General features: G+C 49.2%; 1 protein-coding gene across 1 annotated transcript in view; it reads right to left on the bottom strand.

Annotated features, from left to right (window-relative positions):
• Positions 1-20,881, bottom strand: part of Rasgef1c (RasGEF domain family member 1C) — a 61,740-nt gene extending 40,859 nt beyond the window's left edge. Inside the window, exon 1 of the mRNA XM_036197292.1 lies at positions 20,788-20,881. The gene's annotated coding sequence lies outside the window, so the exon portion shown is untranslated. The remainder of the gene's footprint in view (positions 1-20,787) is intronic.
• Between the last annotated feature and the right edge of the window lie 1,220 nt (positions 20,882-22,101).

The following is a 22,101-nucleotide window of genomic DNA, read 5'->3' as shown; positions in this document are numbered from 1 at the left end:
GTATGTGTTTTTTTTTTTTTTTTCATAATGGTGATTTGTGACTTGAGTACACAGGTGTGGGGAACTCAGGGTGGGCACAGCAAGTTGGGAAATTGAGAACCTGCTGCAGCCTGAGAAGCTCCACCCTGTGAGGGATTTGGGGCAGGTCTTCACGGAGGGCAGGCAGGTCTTTGTGGTATCCCTAGAGACAGCGGGACTCAGAGAAACATCAAATGGCCACCGTGGAGCTCAGGCCATATGGCGTGGGCTTGAAAAAACCAAGACACCAAATAAGACCCAAAATAGCTGGAAATAACTCTGAAAAGCAAGAAGCTGCTTTGAATATTTCTCATTTTTTGCTGGAAGAGGAGGCCCTCATGGCTGAACTTTAACAAATTCGTCACCGTCTTTTCTGGGAAGGACAAGAAAGATGAAGTCATTGGTGGTGTGATAAAACAAAGAATCAGTGTTTCCTCTGCCTTCCCTTAGAAAAGACAAGCTCACAGAGAAAGGGCCCTTGTTAGGAAACTGAGATGTGTGTGTGTGTACACCCCCATTCCCAGCAGCTCTACACAAAATTCTGGGCTCGGTCCCTTTCCTAGGTTACAGCCTCTAGGATAGTGGGGCCATTATCCATAGCCAGCACCCAGTGTGTGCACAAACACACAATCACTAACCTCCTTCCCTTCAACTGGCTGCTAAGGATTTTAAAACATGGTAAGACGTGTTGAGATGAAGCTGACATACCATTCCACCCGCCCCAAGCCCCATGAGATGTACAACTCAGTGTCTTTTGGTGTGGTCGTGGATTTCCCTCTGATTTCACAGGGACTTTCCTGTGCCTGTCTATCCTCATGGCAAAACCACTGAGTCTTGATTATTACAGTTCTCCGTGCCCTCCCCACGGGTGTGTGTGTGTGTGTGTGTGTGTGTGTGTGTCTGTACCTGTTTGTGTTCACGTGAGTGCACCTATGTGTGGAGGTCAGAGGTCACTCTCGGGTGCTATTCTTCAAGTGCCATACACCATGCGTTTTGAGACAGTCTCTCATTGCTCATCAACTAGGCTAGCCTGGCTGGCCAGAAAGTCCCAGGGATCTGCCTGTTTCTGCCTTCCCAGCCCTGGGATTACAAGCGCTCACCACCACACCCAGCTTTTTTTTTTTTTTTTTAAACTGTGGGCTCTGAGGTGGAGCTCCGCCCATCATGCTTGCAAGACAAGCCCCTTACTGATGGAGTTTTCTCCACTGTTGTGGCTTTATAGTAAGTTTTCACATTAGAAAATGTGGGGGCCCAGTTTCGTTTTTCATTCAAGAGTGGGTCATTTGGAGGCCCTTGAATTTCCATATGAATTTTAGGGCCACCTTGTCAAATTTTCCAAAGAAATCCTCCATGGCTGCTTGCAAGGTTGTGTAAAGCCTACAGGTGATTTAGGGGAACACTGCCTCTCTAACAAGGTTATCTACCAGCATTTTAACTTGAGGTATCCTTTTAGATATTCTCCAACTCAAAGATTTTATGCTATAAGTTTTACATTTTGATAATCGTATTTCTCCCCCCCTCCCTGTGTGTGTGTGTGTGTGTGTGTGTGTGTGTGTGTCTGTGTGTGTGTGTGTCTGTGTCTGTGTTTTCAAGGCAGGGTTTCTCTGTGTGGCTTTGGAACTTGTCTGCTCACTCTGTAGACCAGGCTGGCCTCGAACTCACAGAGATCCACCTGCCCCTGCCTCCCGAGTGCTGGGATTAAAGACGTACTTTCTGTGTATTTTATGATTAATGCTATTATTTGATTCATGTAAGAGAACTGTACATATTTGTGGGATACAATGTGAAGTTTCAATACATATGATTATCTAACGAAGCTAACGGCCATATCTACAGCTTTAAGTGGATATCATATTGTGGTGAGAACATTAACAAGTCTTCTCTTGCAAAGCAGTTGTGTTACCATCTGCATTCCACAGGAAGGGAAACTGAGGCTTCAGCAGAGCCTGCCTACCCTGCACCTTAGCATGCAGCAGGAATGCAGGGTGACGGCTCAGGCTTAGCCCCTCCTGTGGACCGAGACTGGTAATAGGTTTTGAGCCTCTTTTGAAGATAGGTTTGGGGTTTCCTGTAGGTAGGGTCTCTGTTCGGACTGGGGGCGGGGTAGGTCTCCAGGTCCTAGGCAGCCCTGAGGTCTCTGTGGCTCAGCCCAACCAGGTCCTCTGATCTGGAAAGGAGCCTTCGTTTGGGCCTCTCTCACATGTGCTGTGTGACTCCGAGTCACACAGAGAGCCTGGCCTTGGCTCAGGACCTTCAGGTCCCTCCATTTCAGTGCTGTGGGTTGAAGGAGTCGGTTCAGGAACATTCCCTGGGGCCGAGCACTCTCTGGAGCACCCCCTGTTACTTACATTTTAAAACGAACGAACGTTTATCCTCACCATGGTATCTGTGGGCTCAAGGGTAAAAAGCGCTAACTACATTGCTTTTTAAAATGCATTACAATAAACACTTACTAATGACCGAAGACAGTGACTGATGTGGCATTATTGTCTCTGGTTCTTAGCCTGACCCAGGGAGGCAGAATTGCTGGACAACAAAGCAGTGGAGGACACAGGCTGTTGGGATAGATCGTAGACCTTGGCTGATTAGTCATTAAGAGGCTGCCCCTTAGCCTGGGTCTCAGTGCAGCAGGTGGGCCCCAGGGGCAGAGGCAAAAAGCCAAGGCAGCCCTCCCCACCCTTTGCAGGCATTTGGCAACAGACAGTCCCCTGGAGGGTACTTGATTCAGCCACGCTAAGTGCCCACTTTAATCTTGCAAAGACGGGGCCTCACCCAGGACCATCAATCCTGTCATCAGAATAATGACTTCCGGCCACATCTCTGCAGTTCTGGGATCAGCATGGGGCTTCTGGTCAGCTCAGGAGCTATCTATCACACCCACCCAGCTCTGCCAGGACAGGGCGGGCGGGGGGGGGGGGGAGTGTTGCATGGGCTCAGCTGAGCTATACCAATGATAGAGGATCCTGGCTCTGTGTGTGTGTGTGTGTGTGTGTGTGTGTGTGTGTGTGAGAGAGAGAGAGAGAGAGAGAGAGAGACAGAGACAGAGAGAGACAGAGAGAGAGAGAGAGAGACAGAGAGACAGAGACAGAGAGAAAGAGAGAGAGAATGTTTGTGTCTAAGTATGTGTGTGAGTGTTTGTAAGTCTCTCTGTGTGTGTTTTCTAAACAGATTCAGCCATGATAGAATATAGAAACACTACAACTCTAGAGATGCCAGGTCTTGCCATTGGGTGGGGACAATCCTATCTACCTGTCTCAGCTTCTGCACAGCCCAAAGCCTGGCCTCTGACTTTTGCCTCACCTTAGCTGACCTGGCCTCTTCAAGGAAGAGGCTGAAGGTAAGGCAGAGGGAGTCCAAAGGAATGGTAATTGTATTGGTTTGTATGGAATTGGGGTGACAGGTGAGACCCTGGCAAGGATAAAGAGGTACGGCCAATTAGAGTTACTTTCAGAAACATCTAGAAGAAGATGCATTCGGAGTCCTCTGTGCACAGGAGCTCTGCCCACTTTCTCCACCCAGCCTGAACTCACTGAGTGCCTTGCTGTTCTCCAGCAGCGTCCCTGAGGAAACAGGCTGCTAACTGTCTCCACTTTCAGCCTTGTCTAAGCTCCAGAAATGAAGGGCCTCAGAGCACGCCATTGCTCGAGCCTCCCAACCAGGCTGCAGGGAACACAGCACTGAGGCTAGTGTGGGGTAAGCCCTGTGTGTCACAGGAAGAGCATAGCTTGCCTCTGGGTCCCATGCCAAGGCTGGGACCCTGCGGCAGCTGCCCAGGGTCGCAGCCTCTATGGTTTCTGCCTGCCCAGCATCTGTTCTTCCTCTGACAACAGAACCATTTGTCCTTCCTCTCTGGCCTAAGACAGAAGGACACAGTCCCAATGCCAATGGAGACGAGTCGCCTGGGTCTGCACCAGTTTGAGATGGACATGAGATTCAGACTTGGGTGTTTACTTGGACTGTGAGTGCAGAGCCTGTCTCCTCCTGCTGAGGTCAAGGGAGGAACAGGAGGTGATAGTGAAGCCATTGGACCTTGTTGGGAAAGTCAAGAGTCAGAGAGACCATGTCTTACATCCAACCGTGCCTCAAGTCTAGACTTTCTGTTCACAGAAGTTTGCTTTTGTGCTTAAGTTTGTTTGAGTCAGGCTTCCTTACTTGTAATGGAATCCTAACCCCAGGCTCTAGAGCTGGCATGTTTTTGGAGAGTGCTATTACCATCCACTGGGGGCTGCTGCTTTGCTTTATACCTGTTTTGTGGTGATGAATTCACCGAGTTTACTCGGTGCTGTTACAGTGGCATTATCTCTCCGTGAGGATGGATACAACCCAAACACTTCTTAACAGTCCTACCACCTTCCCAGACGGCTACACTGGGAATCATACTGCAACATGACTATGTGTGTGTGCACATGCACATGCATGTACATGTTCGTGTGTGTGTGTGTGTGTGTGTGTGTGTGTGTGTGTGTGTGTGTGTGCGTGCACGTGCATGTCAGGGCCAGAGGCAGGCATTAGGTGTCCCCATTTGCTCTCCCCCTTATTTTAAGACAAGGTGTCTCAATGAACCAAGTGTTTACACATGCAGCTTAGACTGGCCGGCCAGCAAGTCCCAGGAACCCTTCTGTCTCTGCCTCTCCAGATCTGGGATTCCAGGTATGTAATGTTGTGTGTGGCTTCTTTTTTTCCATCTATTTATAAAATGTGTGTGTGTGTGTGTGTGTGTGTGTGTGTGTGTGTGTATGTGTGTGTGTGTGCCATGTTATATGTGTAGAGGTCAGAGGTGAGCTTGTGAAAACTGCTTTTCTCCTTCTACCATGTAGGCCCTGGATATCAAACACAGGTCATCAGGCTTGGGGGCAGGTGCCCTGACCTGCTGAGCCATTTGGCCCATTTGGCTTTTTTTTTTTTTTTTTTTTTAACGTGGGTGCCGGTGACCCACACTCAGGTCCTCATGTTTGCGCAGCAAACACTTTCTCGACCAAGCCATCTCCTAGCCTCTCAACGTGAGTTTTTAAGGGAACACCGCCCAGTCAAAGCACAGTGGCTTTCCCACAGTGGCTGATCAGAGGGCAAGTGTGGGATCCCTGCTGGCTGTGCGGTCCAGGGGATGTCATTTCCTTTGACATCTCATCTGGAAAATGGGCCTAAGGCCCTCACCTCACCAGGAGCATGTCGACAAGTGATATGTGGTCTGGAACGTCACATGGGACGGCTGTGGGATGGACATCCCCAGAGCAGATGGAGATATGCATATGAGTTGGTGGGAGAGGTAGTAGAAGGCAGTGAGGCCATGGCCCAGAGAAGACAGCAAGCTGAGAAGAGCGCTGTCATTACGGCTGGACAAGGTGAGGGAGGACCCTCACCAGGAGGCAAGAGTCAAGGTGGAAGTGGGTTTCATCAAAGCCACAGAGCATCCCGGAGTGGACAATGGGCAGTGGCCAGAGGGAGAACCAAGGGTCTGGAGTGGACTGGACTTAAGTGGGTAGCAAGAAAGGGCTGCAAGCTAGCTGGACAGATCAGAAGGATGACACCCTGGGCAGGCTACTGTTTGGATGGAGGTGACATGACACATGAACCCTTGGCTCCCAGGGTCAGAGCAAGATATATCCTTCAAGGACACCCTCCACCCCTCTGGGATCCAAATCCTCCAATCAGGCCCCACCCTTTATAGCCCATCGATAAAAGTAGCCTTTGGTCATCTAGTCACTTCTCAATGACTGGTTTCAGAAGCTGGGGTCCAAGCCTTCAACATATAAACCTTTTAGGGGAACTTCACGTTCAAGCTTCAGTCACGGGAGAATATATAGAGGAGCTGGAGGGTTTGGGAGGGGTGTGAGCCACAGGAGGAGGGAGTCCTGAAAAGGGAGGGGGTCTTGGCCGCGCCCTGAAAGGGTTCAACAGGTGTCTTGTTACAGTTTCTGTTGCTACGACAAAACACCCTGATCAAAAAGCAAATTGGAGAGCAAAGAGTTTATTCAGCTCACACTTCAACATTGCTGTTCATCATCAAAGGACGTCAGGACAGGAACTCAAACAGGGCAGGATCCGGCAGGCAGGAGCTGGTGCAGAGGCCATGGAGGGGAGCTGCTTACTGGCTTGCTTCCCCTGGCTCGCCCAGCCTGCTTGATTATCGCACCCAGGACCACCAGCCCAGGGTGGCACCACTCACCATAGGCTGGACCCTCTCCCATTGATCACTAATTAAGAAAATGCACCACAGCTGGATCTTATGGCGGCATTTCCTCAGCTGAGGCTCCTTCCTCTGATGACTCCAGCTTGTATCAAGTGGACACACACAACCAGCCGGTACAATGGGCCAGGAAAAAAAAGAAGCTAGTTAGTGGACCAGGGATGCAGAGCAGGGAAGAGGAGCTTGAGGGCATGAAAAACCCCAGAGTGTGATAATCCCAGCTTTGAGGATCCCTTCCCCCCTCCAGAGCAACTCCAGAGAATGGCATGAAAGCAGAAGCCAGCTGGAACTGATACCTTTGAGCCTGGACCCAGTAATTATCCTGAGGACCTAATTCAGAAAGAAGATGGCCAATGCAGCAGCTGTCAACGGAAAAAAAAAAAAAAAAAACAAAACCCTGACCACAGCACTGAGCAGTGAGAAGCAATTAGTCTAGCCATGGATGTGGGGTAAGCAAGAAACAGCCCTCAGCTTCAGAATGAACACAGGGGCCTGGGGCTGAATGGCTGCACAGCCAAACTATGTTTAGGACAGCATCTTCCTGGCAGAAAACCATGCACCTCCTTGCAACTCATAGAAAAGGCCAGGGTGTCTTCAAAGACCTGGGTGTGGGAGGTGAGAGCTTTATTTTCTGGGTGACTGCTCTGCATTTCTGACTTTTCCTCCAACAATGAGCTTGTATCATTTTTACAAATAGAAAATCAGAAAGGTGCTCTCAGTTTGGGCCAGGAAGAGGGGAGGAGAAAGGAAGAAAAAAAGGCAAGAAAAGAGAGTAGGGTGGTAGGGGGCTGGGGGGTGGGCAGGCCGGACTCTCTGGGCTGCCACCAGGAGGAGGCAGCCTGCCTGTGCGGAGACTTCACAGCGCTCTGGGGGGAAGCCAGCCAGCCAATTACTCTAAAAGGCAGCAGATGTCCTTTCCTCTCCCTCCAGCCACTTATTACTCTGCAGAGGTAATAACACATAGGAGCATTTAGGGCACATTTGAGTATGACAAAGAGCAGGGATGATGGATTCCAAGCCATTTGTCAGAGTAGGAGTTGGCATGAAAGGTAGCCCCTAGCTGCCTACAATTACAGCTACCCGGGGCACCCTCTTTTCTGAATCCAGCGCCCCATCACAGCCCTTTGATATGAGCTCTAGGGCCTACGGTCGTCAGAATACTAACCAGCCACTGCACTGTACTTTACAGTTGGCAGCGTTGACTGAAAGGTGCGCCCCACCTTAGAGTCTGCAGAATCAGGCTGGCATGTGCACCCTTTCACAGTGTGCAGCGTCAGACTGGCACTGCACCACATTGACAGTGTGAAGGGACAGACAGACAGACAGGAGATGCTGCTGCTGCTCCTGGGTCCTCGGTTTCTTCAGACACACTTAGGGAACTAAGTAGCTGTCCTAGACTGGCCACTGGGCAGTGTGCTACCACCCAAGGGACAGACAAACCCATGCACCTTTATTACCTCTGGCTCCACTTCCAGACTCAGTTGTTGTTTGTATGAAGTTTTTACTGAAATATACCCTACAGCATGGGTTATATATAATATATTATATATGTACATATAATATAATATATATTATAACTTACAGCACATGTATTTGAAGGGGCAGCTAGGTAAATTCTCCTAAATGACCATACTCAGGCCAGCAGCACCCACACTAGAAAACAGAAGTTTCCAGCTGTCCAAAAACCCACCGGTGTCCCTTTCCACTAAGCTCTGGGTTCTAACCATGAGGAAGCAGGAATAAGAGTCGCCACATTGGAAATCATTGCTATACATACCAACTTTCAAGTTTTAAACACACTGTCCCCAGGTGAGGGCATTCCTTGAACATAGAAGAAAGGTGGTGAACCCCTCATGCCTGACACCATGGACACCAAGATGGGCCCCAGGAAACAGCTGTGAGGGATCTGCCCCCCTGTTGGGCCACCCCCACCTGCTAGGGATCTGACCCCCTGCTGGGCCACCTCCACCTGGGACTCACACTCAGTAATCTGGACTTTTTTCCCCACCAAAATATATGTCAAGTATCCCTAATCCAGAAATCTGAGCTGCTCCAAAATCTGAATTCTTTGTGGATCAACACAAAGCCACAAGTAGAGAAGCCCCACCGTGGAACACACACACACATTAGTAATATTGGTTAGCATCATTTCCAGGCTGCAGACTGAAGTTATATATGACATATCCGTGAGTCTTGTGTTGACCCCACTATGGAAGTGTAAAGATTTCAAAATCTGAAAACAATTTAAAATCGGAAACACTTCTTAGTCCCGAGTATTTTGGATGAGAGATGCTCAGCCTGGGTCACAATGAGGGAACACCCTGGAATGGGACAAGAGGCTGGAGCAGTGTGGCTTCACATTAAAGAACACAAAGAATTTCAGGGAAGCCACTGGGAGCTAAGAAGAGAGCAGAAAACAGATGAGTCCCCTTCGATTCCAGACACACCACAGCTCTGCTGTCACCTTTAAAAATATTTTACACACACACTCGTGTACCCATGTGCCCACAGAGGCCAGAGAAGGACACCAGATTCCCTGGAGCTGGAGTTACAGGTGGTTGTGAACTCCCTGACTGGGGGTGCTGGCTACTGAACTGGGGGTCCTCCGTGAGAACAATGAGTGCTCTTAATGACTTAGCCATCTCTCCAGCACTTACAGCCCCCTTGCTTTCCTGACTGAGAGAGCACACTTCTGTTGTTTGATGGCATTCCAGTTTACAGCATTTTACTAGGTCAGAAACTGACACATGTACAAAGGCAGAGAGAGAGCCTTTGCAGGCATGCCGGCCCAGGGCTCACACACCTTCTCGAGAAGTGCAACATCCTCTGCAGGCCGGCTGTGCTAAGTTAACGATGTTGCAGCGGGAAGAAATCTAAGATGGCCCCAAATCCCCACCCTGGTGTACCTCACCTTGTATTATCCCCTCTCCTTGAGTGTTGGCAGGACCTGTCAGTATGATGGATGCCACTCCTGTGATTAGGTTATGTTCGCTGGCAAAGATGAAGGGAGCTTTGCAAATTGAATTAAGGCCCTTCATCAGTTGACTGAGCTAATCAAGAGGGAGATTGTCTTCCGCAAACCTAACCTGATAAGGTGAACTCCGAAAGAAAGTCTAGACCAAGGCTCTTGTTTTAAAGAAGCAAGCTGCCATGAGTTCAGCAGCTGCAAAAAACAAACAAACAAACAAACAACACAAAAACCATTATGCCACCAGCCAAATGAGCATGGAAGGAGAACAGGAGAACCTTGGTCTCAGATGGAACCTGGCCCCAGCCCTGGACTGGTGGGGCCATAATGGAAGGACCTAAATAAACCGTCTGAACACCTGGTTCTTGCAACATCAAATAACAGATGTGTGTTTTAACAATATTAAAAAAGGGATCACACACTTGCAGGTGAGAAAGGTAGTTGGAGGGTGGGAGAGATGTACATGCAGGGTTCACAGATGAAGTTATCCAAAATAAAATTATAAAAGTAAGTAAGTCAACATGTGTTTTACATTTTAAAGGCGGCTTAATGTTTGGGTGGCATATGTGTATTACGTCCCTGAAGCACCGAAACAGAATGAGAAGGAGCTAAGGTAAGAGAACAAGGACATTGAATAGAATCACAAGTACCTAATTCATTCAGAAGATGCTAGAAAAACAAGGTCAAAGGAACAACAAATAACTATGAAACAAATAAAGATAGATTGAAGGGGATTGGAGAGATGGCTCAGAGGTTAAAAACATGTACTGCGCTGCCAGGCGGTGGTGGCGCACACCTTTAATCCCAGCACTTGGATGGCAAAGGCAGGCAGATCTCTGTGAGTTTGAGGCCAGCCTGGGCTACAGAGTGAGTTCCAGGACGGGCACCAAAACTACACAGAGAAACCCTGTCTCAAAAAACCAAAAATAAATAAGTAAATAGATAGATAGATAGATAGATAGATAGATAAATAGATAGATAGATAGATAGATAAATAAATCATGTACTGCTCTTGTAGAGGGTCTCCGTTTGATTCCTAGCACCTATACTGGGTATCTCATAGCCAGCTATAACCACAGGAAATCTGATGCTCTCTTTTGGCACTACAGGTACACACACACACACACACACACACACACACACACACACACACACACGTACATGCACACATACACACACACACATATTTTTTTTGAGACAGGGTTTCTCTGTGTAGCCCAGGCTGTCCTGGAACTCACTCTGTAGACCAGGCTGGCCTTGAACTCAAGGAGATCCACCTGCCTCTGCCTGCTGAGTGCTGGGATTAAAGGCATGTGCCACCACCATCTGGCTGTACATATATTTTTTTAATAATTAAAAAAAAGAATAATAGCAACAACAACAAAACCAGTAACAATAAAATTCCTAGATAAAAATATAGGGAGAAAAATATTTGTAACCATGAGGTAGGTTAAACTGCCTTAAACACCAAAATATGGTTAAAAAAATATGCTGATAGAATAAGTATTAGGATTCTGTACATGGACAGTTTGGGTCTAACGTCTTACATCATCGATGTATGCACTGCACTGTGTGGTCACACAATCTCCACCTCAAAAGGCCACACACGGACCCCACGCTCTCTCTACGCTCCTCTTTCTGTTTCCTCTCTGTCTGCTCCCGCCGTCTTTCTGTCTCTCCAGGCCTGGTTGATTTCTAACAAAGCTCTTTCTAACTCTGGTAGCTTTGGCCCTTGACGTTTCCGCCGAGCCCGCTGGCCCACCAGCGCCGTTTATCCTTTCAGTAAGGACCCTCAAAATTACGACGAACTTACACTGATTCAGTCCATAGTGGGGAAGAGAAAATAATGAATCAGGTATCTGGTAAAGATAATAAATTCATAGTATATAAAGAGCTATCAGAAAACAATAAGAAATCTTAAAAAATATGGAAAAAAATGAACTCATGGTTCATCAAAGAGGATTTACAAATATCACTAGCCATTAAGGAAATGAGAATTGAAGCCACATCAAGACATCACTATCTACCTATACACCTGAAAATTAAAGACCACATTTGACTTTTTCAGTGTCTGGTTTTATGTTGGGTGATAACTTCTTAAATATAAACCACTTTAAATAAAATATATTATTAATATTCTTTTTAAAATATTTAATTAAGCCTGAGTGTGGTGGCCCACACCTTTAATCCCAGCATTCAGGAGACAGAGGCAGATGGATCTCAGAGTTCAAGGCCAGCCTATCTACAGAGCAAGTTCTAGAACAGCTAGAGCTATTAAAATAAATAAATAAATAAACTCTGCCTCAAAAAACAAAACACAAAATTAAAATATGGCTGGGCAGTGGTGGCGCACGCCTTTAATCCCAGCACTCGGGAGGCAGAGGCAGGTGAATCTCTGTGAGTTCGAGGCCAGCCTGGTCTACAGAGCAAGATCCAGGAAAGGTGCAAAGCTGCACAGAGAAACCCTGTCTCGAAAAACAAAAAAAAAAAAATTAAATTAAATTAAATTAAAATATTTTCGTGTATTTGTGTATGGTGTGTTCACATGTGTGTGGGTGCATGTGTGCGCATGCATAGGAAGTCAGAAGTTGATGCCTGGTGTCTTCCTTAACACTCTTTATATACAGAAGAAGGGCTTCTAACTTGAACCCAGGACTCCCCTATTAAGCTAGTCCCTTGCCTGCCTCCTGAGCGCTGTCACTTTAGCAGGCTTCCATGGCCACCACCATTTCTGTGGGGCCTGAGGATCAGAACTCGGGGACTCTTGCTTGTTTGACAAGAGCCTTACTCACTGAGTTATTTCCCCTGGCCTCAGGTTTCCTTTTTAATTCAACTACTAGAGAAGTTCAAGTCACCCATGGGCTCTACATGCTACTTCTTCTACTATTAGCTACTGTTGAGGGGGGCACATCGCCCAGGGAATAGACAGATGAGTTACGTGACCTTCCAAGAATACAAACAACCAAATCCAGGCGCACGGGATTCTCCCCAAATGCCCTATTTTTTTTTAACAGATCAGTGGGCAAAAAGGAAAAGAGACTTCAGAGTTATAAAAAAGCAAAGACCACACCTCAAAGCTGAACCATTCCCAATGTAAGTCAATCAACTGCAAAAAGGCATGAGGGGCTGGAGAGATGGCTCAGTGGGTAGGATACCTGCTGTGCAAGAGTGAGCTGATTCTGAATCCCCAGAACCCACGTAAAAGAGCGGGGCACAGTGGCACGCAGGCACGCAGGCACGCATCTGTGAGCCCAGCGCTTCTACTGAGAGATGGGAAGTGGAGACAGGAGAATCCCTGGAAGCTTGAGGGGCAGCTAGAGGGGCACTTAGCACTGACGGACACAAAGAGACTCCATCTCAGACAAGACGCAAAGCAAGGCAAACACTCAAGGTTGTCCTCTGACCTCTGCATGCATGCCATGGTATGAGTGTACTCATGTTCACGCACAGGAATCTACTCACACATACAACACACACATACACACCCCAGAAAGATCTCAAGATTCCTTTTGAAGTAACTGGGGCATGACTGCCAGGGTTTGAGTGTGGTTCCCACGCCTCCCCCGACAAGGGTCATGTTTCAGAAACAAGTCCCTAAGGCCATATGCGGATGGTATTTGAAAGTGGGGCTTTTGAGGGGTCATTAGGGTTAGATGAGATTGTTAAGGTTGGGCCCCTGTAGTGGTGTTAGCATCTCTAAAGGGAGAGGAGGACAGACCAAAGCTCACACAGTTGCTCTGCCTCCCTATGAGAAACCCTCTGCAATTCTGTGAGGGAAGACTCTCACAGGACACCAGCCAGAGCCAACCCATGCTTTGGGTTTCCCAGCCTCCAGAGCCACGTGCCAAATAAACTTTTAGTCATTATGTATTATACTATCCGATCTTAGGTATTTCGTTATAGAAACACAATATTATTAAATTATTGCCAATATGAATAAATTATTACCACTTTGAAGAAATACATCAAGAACACTAGGGTTATGAACATGCAGTTGCTGTGTAGCCAAAGATATATGCTGGAGGCTTAAGAGGTTGAGATGGGACCTTAGATTCTCTTTAAGAAGCTAAGTAGAGGCCAGGTGGTGGTGGAGCACACCTTTGATCCCAGCACTGGGGAGGCAAAGGCAGGCAGATCTCTGTGAGGTTGAGGCCAGCCTGGTCTGCTAAATAGAAGAATAACTCAGAGATGGCTCAGTCAGTAAAGTGCTTGTCACCGAGACCTGACAGATCCCCAAGCATGCACATAAGCTCCACCAGAAGCCAGGATGTGTGCCTGTAACCCCAGAACTGGGGGAGCAGAGACAGGGTCGCTGGGGTTCAATGGCCAGTCAGTGTGGCTAAGCTGGTGAGCTCCAGGTTCAGCAAGAGATGCTGTCTCAAGGTGGAGAGTGATGAAGGTATAAACCTCAAACCCTGGCCTCTTCATGCATATACACACATATGCACACATATGCACAAGCATACACACACACACACACACACACACACACACACACGAAGGCAAGCTGGGAGCTGATATCTGTGGGAGCTGGGGGATGGGAACAGTGTGACTTACATTCAGTCTATTTTCTCCATGTTTTTGAAATTTTCTGTAAGGTTAGCCTTGAACTCACAGAATTTTATTAAAAAAGAAAAGGTTAGGGGAAAATAAGGAGAGTCTTTCTTCCTGGAAGTCTTGGCAGCCCTTGATGCTGTGTGACCTTGGCTTTGACAGGCAAACCTGCTGGCTCCTGGCCCCTGTCAGAGCAGGAGGGGACAGTAGGCTCCCCGTTGCTCTCTCTCCTCATTAAGGTGAGTGGCAGTCCTGCTGATCATGTTCATTATGTGAAATGTGCCTCTGTCAACGACTCCACACATGAAATTGGTTACGGCACAATAACCTAATTTGTTCCTCCTTCTTAGACTTGCTGTTTGCAAAATAGAAGTACATTTTCCCCGCGAACGGTGCTGAACACCAACCCGAGGCACTTGGCGCCCCTTCTATCACCCTGAATACTACATGATTTGGCTGCGCTCATTCCCAAACATCTGTTTGCAAACCACAGGCCACTGGGGACCTGCAATTCTTGTCCCCAGAGCAGCTGCCACACACTCTGTCATCTCTGCCTCTTTAAGCCTTTCCCGCAATCTGCCTTGCACAAGCTCACAAGACCTCTGTGTGTGCCATTTTTCATCCTTAAGGGGCTTGTCAGAGCAGACCCACTGCCAGAAGCCCTGAGCTGGAGAAAGCCCTGGTGTGGTCTGGACACGGCCACTTCCCAAATGACTGGTGGGTGCTGCTGCCAGACACTGAGGTGCTGGGAAGTTAGACCATTTGATGGCAATTTGTCACCAGTAGAGAACAAATCTCTCAGGGGATCTATAGAGTGTGACTGGCCTCTGAAGACTCAGAGCCAGCCCACAGTCCCCAACCTGTAAGCAGAGTGGTCAGGGCCTGGGAACTGAGACTTGCCTTTCCAGGCATGTTCCCAGTCTGTTGTGGCTCAGAGCCTCAGGCCCCACCTCTGGCTTCTCTACCAGCCCCTTTGGTGCATGGAGCTTGCTGGGGTTTGGCAGGGAACCCTGGGATGTCTGGTTAAGGGAGGGTGCATATAATGAGCCCCAAAATATGGTAAGGTGGTGGGGAAGGACAGTGGGGTCACTCATTCTATAAGAATTAATTCAGCATGCCTCATTGGCCAGAGAGGAAGGATTGGAAGGATCCCAGGACAAAGAAATGGTCACCCTGAAGAGATGGAAAGGAGAACCCCTGGCCTGGTCATTGCACACTATCTGTGCATGGTAGTAAAGTGTTGCATCCCATTAATAAACACTAATAAGTCAGCCTAAAAATAAATATTTTAAAATCAAAAAGGGGAGACGGCCCAGAGCTCCCTGCACATTTGATATAACATCTCACCCCAGCCATTCAGGATGGAGACGATAGAGCAGTCCAGGGCTCAATGCAGAGTGGGTCCTGAGACCAGGGTCTTCCATGCCAGGATCTAACCATCATTCCTTCCTCCCCCAATCATATTTGGTTTGACTTGTGTTTGATTTTTGAGGACAGCTGGGATATCATTGTCCCTTATCAGCTCCCCTTAAGTTGATCTTCACAGCCATACCCCCCCACACACACACACGGGGGAACACCCTGGGTCCACACCTAAAGCCTACTGCAAAGAGGCCTTCATGCTAACGCACGCCTCTTGAGTGTTGGCTTGCAAGTGGCAGACTTATTCCAGCAACACTCTCAACTGGTTCAGTAAAAACACTGAGCAGTGAGACCCGGCAACTATTCCCCGCCGTTTTAAAAACTGGTAAGTTTAGACAGAGCACACCATTCTTTATGATGTTTTCCCAAGTACCAAGGTTGGTGACATCTCCAAGTCCCCATAACAACATCTTATCGGGTTTAAGAAAGGAATTCAAGTACTTTACAATCAGCCGGTCAACCCTTCAATCAGAGAGCAAACAATCAGGGGCAGAGAGAAAACAAAACCAAGAAACACTAGTCACGAGCTCTTCTTAAAGAACCTGTCAGAAACTAAGCAAGGGACGACAGGAGACTTCTAGCAAAAATAGACACTAGCAACCTGTCCACAGTGGCCTATCTCTACAGCACCCAGCCAGCATCCCTCTCTTGTGAGCCGTGCCCTGGAGAGTAGATGGGAGCTTTCAATTTGCTCAAACTGGTGTGCGACACCAAAGGTGACAGAAAATCGTATCCATGATGATGTCAGCGCTTTGCCAAGCTATGCTTTGCTCAGTTACGATGCTGCCCTGTAGTCTTTCCTCACTAGCTTAGCGGAGTAAGCAGTCATGGGAAAGACTCCCACATGACAAGGAGCTGGAGGGGGTCCCTGGGAACTGTGGGTGACCACTGAAGGTTGAAGGTGTCCTCCAAAGTCAGTGTGTTGATGTCATCCCCCAATGCAGCAATGTTAAAAAGAAGGGGCTAATGAGAAGTGATAGGTCACAGGGTTCCATTTCAGCAGCACCAGCTCTGAGCCAGCCCCGAGTGATAACAGGCATGTGCCTTAATCCACACACTGTAACACACAGTGTAACACAGCAGTCGCTAACCAATACAACCATATTAAGGCAGAATGCACCCTGCTCACATGGGATTGGTTTCAGGAATGCAGGGATGGCCGAGGACTAAGATTCAGATTTATTTACCTCACGCTCATTCCAGAGCAGACATCAGGGAATCCCCTGATATGGCTCACTGTCCCAACTGTGCCAAGGAGAAGGTACATATGCTTCAATAAAAACAGAACGTTTCCAGTAGAATTGGAATGAACAAATGATACTCCATGACACAGTGTCAGTGTGTCCCCCAAAGACCATGTGTCAGAAACTTTACCCTCAATACTACAGTGTATAGAGGTAGGAACCAGGGGCTGAGCGTGGTGGCACATCTCTTTAATCCCAGCATGTGGAGGCAGAGGCAGGCGAATCTCTTTGAGTTTGAGGCCAACCTGGTCTACATACTGGGTTCCAGGCCAGCCACGGGGTACATAGTGAGACCCTAATTTTAAAAAAATGAGGTAGGAGACCCAATAAAAAGCTATGGGTGCTCAGCTCTTACAAATGAGCTGTCATTTTTCTAGGATGGGTTAGTGGGTCATTCGAAAAGTCAGCTTAGCGCTCTCTCTCTGTCTCTCTCTCTCTGTCTCTCTCTCTCTCTGTCTCTCTCTGTCTCTCTCCCTCTCTCTCCCCCTCTCCCTCTTCCTCCTCCCTCTCCCCCTTCTTTCCTCCTTTTGCTATGGGATGAACAGGCACTATGGCCCTCAAAGATGTAGTCCCTTAATTGAGGACGTCCCAGCCTTCAGACCATGAACCAAAAAACAGCCACTGTTTACAAATAACTAAGTGTTTGGTATTCTGTTACAGAAGCAGAAAAAGGACTAAGACATTCCCTTCATATCTCCATCCCTGACTCCTCTAAAGTCTGCATCTTTGCTAGTTTTGGAATAAGGTAAAGATGCCCATTGATTTATTCCTTGTTTATGTGTCTGTATGCATGTATGCCACATGAGTGCAGGTGTTCACAGAAGTCAGATGAGGGCATTGGGTCCCTGGAACTAGAATTACACCTGCTGTGGCTGCTGGGAACTGAAGTTGGGTCCTCTGGAAGAATGGAGGTGCTCTTAACCGCTGAGCCCTCTCTCCAGCTCCAGTTAGCTAATTTAATTGGATGAAAGTAACGAATTCCTAAAAATGAATAAAGAAAAGTGATACTGTTGAGTTTGCAGATGACAGAATACCCAAGCTATCTATAAAACGATCACAAAACAAATAAATTGAATATGGTAGAAAAACACAACATGTGTGGGGTAATAACCATTTAGGAGCTCCAACGGAAGGAAGAGACATTTACCACGACAAGAAGTCAGGTGAAGTTCTCCTGAGTAAAGAAATGTGAAAGCCTTGTACAAAGGCAGCTTCACCTGCGGAAGTGACCTTGAAACAGAAGAACATCTGTGATTCCTATGGCTGCATAAAGTCGTCTGTTCCAGAAGCTGAGATAGAAATTCAGCTGAGAAGAAAAAGAAGATGGTAGAGTGTGTACCTCCCAAGCACAAGGGCTCAAGTGTGATCCTTGGAAATCACGTTGTTTTTGTTTTTTAAACCAAGCATGATGGCTTTTATCCCAGTACTAAGGAGGCGGGGACAGGGCAGATCCTTGGGGCTCCATGCCCGTCTCAAGAATGAGAAGATGCAGGAGGGTTCCTGAGGAAAAATACCGGAGGCTGTCCTTTGGCTTCCATGCTCCCCCCCCCACACACACAGGCACACAGGAACATGTACACATGTGTGAACACACAAATATGATCCAAAGCCAAATATCATCAACACGATGGAATAGCTATAAATGAAGATAAATAAAACAAATACTTTAATTAGTTGATTAATTAAGATAAAACAGGCTCACAGATGCCTGTAACTCCAGCTTCCAGGGATCCAACACCCTCTTTTGGCCTCCATATACGCACATCCACAAACAGACACATGCACACAACACACATAAAACAAATCTTTTAAAAGACCGAGAGGGGAAAAAAAAGGAAATCAAAAGCCTGGAATAAAAATCAAAGGTCCACCCACAGAACACAAATTGAAGAAACTAGGCAACAGCCACACAGTGGAGTGGGGTGTAGTAGCAAAAAACAGCCGGGAGGTCTCCACAGACTGGCAAGAGCTGACTTTTAGAAGGAATTTTTATCACAATACAAAAGGGATGTAGCATACGCTAATATAACGTATAAATAATTGGCTTGTTTGGTACAAAGAAACAGAGACAGATAATCTAGGGACTGTTTAAAATGGTTACCTCTGATGAGGAACAGGGACGAAGACACTATACCTCTAAAGAACTTATAAATACAGCATTTGTATACCTTTGAGCCATAAAAATGTTGAACAGGTTCAAATTGTATCATGAAGACCAAGGATGCACAAAGACAGGCTGAATGCAACCAGGAACTCACAAAACCAACGCCGTATCTGACTGAAAACAATGCTCAGAGCTCCGTGCACACCCAAGGGCATGGGAAGCTTAGTAGTAGTTTTGGGTTGGCAGTGCTTTACACATTTAATTCTGAAACAATCTCTGTGTGTGTTCTAGGATTTAGTAAATGATTAAATATAGTGATGATTTGGGAATCGGGTTCTCACTGTGAAAAAGGATACAGAAATATTAATTTCTAGTTTGTTTTTAAAGACGCTTTGGTCGGGGCAACCTGACAACGTCTAGACTCAGTGACCCCAGGGTGGCCATGGGCACACCTAACCTAGACCTAGGCTCCTCAATTCCCACTTACAGGAGCAAGGGGCTCTTTGGGAAACGGCCGACTCTAGGTTTGATCTAAGTACAATTGTGGGTGCTGGACCAGAACTCAGACACCTAAGGACAAATGAGAAGGTCCCAGGGGTTAGGCCTAGCCCAAACACCCAGCATCTCATTGGACCTCTGCAACCCCGCCCACAGTCATGCGCCCCCTACTGGACAGGAGTGGGGCAGCACTTGAACGAAAACCAGGCTCGCTTTCCACCTGAGCTCAACTCACTATGAGACTCCTACCCTCTTCACGGCTGTGGTTTTCCCAGGACAAAGACCTTTGAGTGGCTCTACCACCAGGGGTGGACTGCACAACCAGCAGCCTCTCACACATCTCAACACCTCTGATCCCCTAATCCAGTCTGCGTTCTCTCTGCCTGGCTACTCCAGTCCTGCTTTCTTTCTACATCCCTGCACACATCTTCAACTACCATTACGTGTTTCCTTCACTATTCAAACTCCAACCATCAGGAGGCTGCCCGCTGCACCCAGGACATCCAAGCCCTCGTTCCTCTCTCTGACTTAGCTGGTTCCAAGCCCTTCCCAGGCCTCGCCTGTACTTGCCCGAGGGATGCTGCACCTGTTCAGCCCATGGGCTGACTTTTCCATGGGGTCCACTCTTCATTTACAGCGCAGCCAGGGACAGACACCTTCTCCGGCCAGGCCCAGGCTCTGCCTCCCTACCGTCTCTCTCCAGCCCTCTACCCCGCGTTATTGTCGTCCTAGAAACGATCTTCTGAGACGGCCTCAGGCTTTCCCTTGGTAGCTAACTATGCTGTAGTATGTCCCTCTCACACCAGCGTGGGGGCAGGGCTCAGGGCAGGAGCTGGCTGCACACAGTAGGCGGCAGTGAACATAGTTTAGCATCCTCAGGGCACCTGGCAAGGTGGCTGAAGTACTGGAGTAGGAGCCTGGAACCTCACCTCTGTCACTTCATGGCCCGAGACAGAACACATGAGTCTGTTTTCTTGACTTGAAGTGGAACCAAGGCTCTGTCCATCAGGTGGGTCTTCCCAGGACCCTTCTTGGACTCTCTTATCTGTCCTACAGTCGCAAGAGGCAGCCAGTTGGGGTGCAGGGGACCTCACCACCTCACCACCTAACCTGCTGGGTAGACAGCAGGGTTGAGAGCACCCACCTCTCTCCAGGGCTTATCTGTCTCCATCCTTGAGCCTGCCCCCTGCCATTGCCTGAGGGACACACCCAGAGCCCCAGCAGATGCCACTACCCTGCAGCCCCTCCGATGGGCACACTGGTCCTCTGATTCCCACAAGGCCAAGGACCTTCGCATCCTTCATACGCACATCACTAGTCAATCTTGCTGTGCCCGTTTCCTAGCTAGGGAAACTGAGGCCCATGTGGGTGGAGATTCTGGGCCCAGGCTGGCATTTCCTGCCACTAGCAGGTGCAGGGAGGTGACCTCCCATCAGCGGCTGGGGGGGCGTGCCCTTCGCTGGGCCCCCGGGCCTCCTGCAGATGCTGGGCATCTCTACCCCGGGACCTCACGCCCGTCCCGCGCCCTCAGGAGGTGTGGGGTTGGGGGGAGACTCCCGCGTCGCTCGGCCCCGCGCCGTCCACCTCCCCGCCACGCGCGCCGCGGCTCCGGCCACGCGCGCGCACTGTCACCCGCGCACACCTTGCCCCGGGTCAGCCCTGCGCGTGCCCGCCCGCGGCCCGCTCCTCCGTCCCCGCCCACGCCGCCGCCTCGCCCCACGCGCGGACCTCGCCGCGCCCCGCACACCCTTGTCCGTAGCGCAGGTGACCCGCGCCACCGCGCGTCACTCACCGGCTCCCGGCGCTCCGGCAGCCCGGGCCCGGCCCATCGGCAGCGCCCGCCGCGCCCGCCGCAGCCGCCGCACCGTGAACCGGGCGCTGCCCGCCCGCCCGCAGCCCGCCGCGATCCCGCGCGCAGCCCGCCCGTGCGCCTGGCGGCCTGGCCGGAGCCGAGCGGAGCCCCCTCGCGGCCGCACGGGGAAGCGCGGGCGGAGCCGCCCGAGTCCGCGCTGCGCAGCGCTTGCCCGCTGCCCTCCCAGTCCGCTCGCATCATGCCGCCTTGCCCATCAAGCCTCTCTTCTGCTCCCAGCTCTCCGGGTCCTGGCCAAACGTCCAGGCCTGTGCTTGGGATCCCCCTAGTGTGGTTCGCCTCCCGCGGGCTAAAACTGCCCCTATGGTGCCCTCCCGAGCCTGCTCCCTGAGGTCTCTGCACTCAAACTGCCCCCTGGACAGACCTCTTCACATGACCAGCTTCTGGTATCCCGAAATCCAGGTGGCACTTTCCCCAAGGCTGAGTCCTGGCCTCTCCTACAATGGCCACTGAACTTTGGGTGGTCTATGTCTTCGAGTCCTGTTGGCACAGGGTGGGTATCAAAGGGGTAGTGAAGACTGCAGTCACCCTTATAGTGAGGGACATCGCAGAGAATCAGCCATGTTTCACGGCTCTGGAGGGTCTGGTGTGCTAGAAAGATAAGGGGTGGGGTGGGGGGGGTGTCACAACAATTTCAAGTGAAAAGGAGCCTAGGCAGGACCTAGTGACCTTCTGTCCTGGCTCCATCCAGGTGTGTCTCACTGTAGAGATCAGGGCATCTGTCTTCTGCTTCACTAGGCCCTGCCTAATGAACTGTGGCAGAAACCCAACCCAATTCACTCGAGCAAAGAGTTTTTTGGCTAGTAAAACATAATGACAAATATCAAACTATGTTGATTTCTGGAGTAGTTAAATTAGAGACTTTGGATCTTTTGAGGCATAGTGTGCTAGGAGCCAAGGTAGAAGGGAGCAGGGCTGAAGTAGCCTCTTCATCGGGTGAAAAGCTGGACCTTTGTCCTTGGATGTGGCCCTAGGGACAAGTTTAGGCCCTCTCTGCCTAAAGCACTCCAGCAGGAGATGATGGGGTGTCTCCAGCCGTACTGGCCTTGGCTCCTAAGAAGCCCCCTTGCCTTGGTTGTTCAGATGGCATCTCCCATTCTCAGGGCCTGGACCACAAAAGTTCTCCCATAGGGTCGTCACTGAGAGGGGACAAAGGGAAAAGCAGGAGCCAGTGAGGCAGGGGCATGCAGAGGAGTACAGACCGTAAACAGGATCAGGGAACTGGGCGGATCCAAG

Source organism: Onychomys torridus, chromosome 8 (genome assembly GCF_903995425.1).
Source record: "Onychomys torridus chromosome 8, mOncTor1.1, whole genome shotgun sequence".
Taxonomy (NCBI): Eukaryota; Metazoa; Chordata; class Mammalia; order Rodentia; family Cricetidae; genus Onychomys; species Onychomys torridus.
This window is presented reverse-complemented; position numbering and strand designations above follow the sequence as displayed.